Consider the following 3,079-nt stretch of genomic DNA (forward strand, 5'->3'; position numbering starts at 1 on the left):
CTCTTCTTAAAAACCTCCAGTGATGGAGCGTCCATGATTTCTGAAGGCAAGCTGTTCCACTGCTTGATTGTCCTCACTGTCAGGAAATTTCTCCTTAATTCCAGGTTGTTTCTCTCTTTGATCAGTTTCCAACTATTGTTTCTTGTCCTTTCCTCTGGTGCTTTGGTGAACAACCTGACCCCCTCTGTCTTGGGGCAGCCCCTCAGATACTGGAATACTGCTCTCATGTCTCCCCTATTTCTTCTTTTCTTTAGACTAGCCAAACCCAAGTCCCACAACCATTCTTCAAATGTTTTAGTCTCCAGGCCTTTGATCATTTTAGTTGCTCTTCTCTGAATTTTTTCCAAACTCTCAACATCTTTTTTGTGATATGGTTCATTCATCTCCTCGTTCGCACAAATCGCCCTCCCTATCACAAGCTTGCTAAAAAGTGGGGGGAATGCCCATGGCCAGCCAGCCACTCCAATAGACAATGGAATGTCAAGCGGCATTTGAGAAACTTAAATGCCTGTTTGCGGTCGAGCCGGTCCTAAAGCACTCAGACCTGAATGCTCCTTTTGTCAGTCTAGCTGATGCCAGTGATGTGGCTGTGGGGGCAGTCCTCCTACAAAGAAACCAAGGGGCCCTGCAACCATGGTTCTATACATCGCAAAAACTCACTGACACCGAGCGTCGGTGTGCCATTTGGGAAAAAGAGGCATACATAGTGGAATGGGCATTGCTTACATGGAAACATTTCCTGGACTGAAATGCCTCCAGAGGGGGAAAATGTCCTAGCTGATACAGTATCTAGGATGCCTCAGTATAATAGCTCTAAACCAGTAATAATCAGGCCAATCATCCCTTCCCACCAACTAGTGGCACCAGTAACTACCACTTCATAGTACTTTACAGCCCTCTCTAAGCTGTTTACAGAGTCAGCATATTACCCCCAACAATTTGGGTCCTCATTTTACTGACCTTGGAAGGATGGAAGGCTGAGTCAACCTTGAGCCTGGTGAGACTTGAACTGCCAAACTGCTGTCAGCCGGCAGTCAACAGAAGGATCTTGCAGTGCTGCATTTTAACCACTGTGCCACCAGGCAAAAGCAAAAGCCCCAACGACAACCTGCCTAGACCCTGATGGTTCTGAGGGGTCGGAAGAAAAGAGGAACGGGAAGAGAAACCTCAGGGGGTGACATTCACCCACAGTGGCAGGGGCAGCCGCTGACACAGAAGCAAACCAAGCTAGAAGGGCTGGAGGAAGAAAGTGATGAGGAGTATGGAAAAAGGAGCCAGGTGGACTGATGATGGAACAGGCCATAAAGTTCATGTGGGGGACCTCTGAGAATCTCAAGGTGCTGAAACTCTGGTTGGAATGGGGCAATCCGATGCACATCCACCCCCCACCATAGCTGATGATAGAACATCTATCCCTGCTGTGATGGTCAGCACCTCAGCCTGCCAAAAGGAAGTGGCCACCACCACCCCAGCATCAGCTGAGTGCTGGTACCTTCAGATTTTATTCCATTCTCCATTTCACATAAAAGGCAAACTGATGTAACTAGGCATATATTCATTAGAAGGCACCAGTAAGTTTAATCTCATATACTCAATCACATCTTTTTTTCCACAGATGTTAACAAAATATTATTAAGTAAAATGTGAGGTACTAGTACCACTCTATAAAGTGGAGAGATTTAATCTAGAACTGAGGAGAAATTTTCTGACAGTAAGAACAATCAACCAATGGAACAGCTTGCTTTCAGAAGTTGTAAATGCTTCATCACTGGAGGCTTTCAAGAAGAATCTGGACAGTTACTTGTCAGAAATGATGAGCAGAGGGTTGGACTAGATGACCTACAACAGTGGTGGCGAACCTATGGCACGGGTGCCAGAGGCGGCACTCAGAGCCCTCTCTGTGGGCACGTGTGCCATTGCCCCAGTCCTAGGCCTTTACCTGGGTTTTATAAAACCGTTTTGCTTTAGGCCTCCGCCGCCATGTGCAAAAAAAAAAAAAGTTTCAATCAGTCAATTTCAACTTCTCCCGGGAAAAAAAAAGATCTTACAAAGTTGGAATTGATTGATTGAACTTTTTAGTCCCACCCAGTCTGCCGTTACCATTGTAGCCACGCCCACCCAATGGGCCACACCCACCCAATGGGCCACACCCACCCGGCACTCGACGATGCATAAGTGGGTTTTGGGTTGCAGTTTGGGCACTCAATCTCTAAAAGGTTCGCCATCACTGACCTACAAGGTCCCTTCCAACTCTGTTATTCTAAGTTCTAAAACAGTGGTCGTGAGAAGTGAAATAAAGAGACGAGGTGTACACCCATTCCTCATAAACATCTACTTAAATTTTGTCTATATGAAACTTAATAGGAAAAATGTTCTTGCTTAATTTCAATATAAAACTTGTGCAAAGGATATAGTAATAAGGGTGTTTTTTTTTAAAAAAAGTGCTATTTGAAGGCATTGGTATTATTGTTATAAATAATAACTTTTAACATTGATAGTGGCTTCATTTATGCAATTGCCCCCTGGGAATTGGTATGCATAATACATTTATTTATATTTCAGGCTTGCAAATCAAGAGAACAACTTCATGATCTCTTAATTTTATGTTTTATTTATTAAAAAAATTTATATAGCTACTTGTCTCACAAACAATGACTCTGGGCAGCATACAACAGAGCTAAAAACAATTAATAACATTACTAATGATAAAGGCTTGATTGCTTTATATTAATTTGGTGTATATTATAGGTTGTGATTTAAGGATACAATAAATGCTTTGCAAGAACTAAGGTCTCCCTTAAATAGAATTCTCTGAGAAACCGATTGGATATTATAAATTAAGTTGGTTTCTTCCAATTGAATATTGAAGATGCTAAAGGGGATTATTGATTAAATTTTAACACAGGTAGGCAGATTAAAAAAATTGTAGGTAATCAATTTGAAATTAGCCAATGGCCATCTACACATAAAAGTCTATCTCAGGGGTGGGCAATTACTTTTCCCAAGGGCTACATGTAAAACTGGGACAGTTGTGGAGGGCTTAACCAAGAGGATCGCTACCATGGGCCAGACAGGCAGC

This window comes from Protobothrops mucrosquamatus, unplaced genomic scaffold (genome assembly GCF_001527695.2).
Source record: "Protobothrops mucrosquamatus isolate PMUCROS unplaced genomic scaffold, P.Mucros_1.0 scaffold_253, whole genome shotgun sequence".
NCBI lineage: Eukaryota > Metazoa > Chordata > Lepidosauria > Squamata > Viperidae > Protobothrops > Protobothrops mucrosquamatus.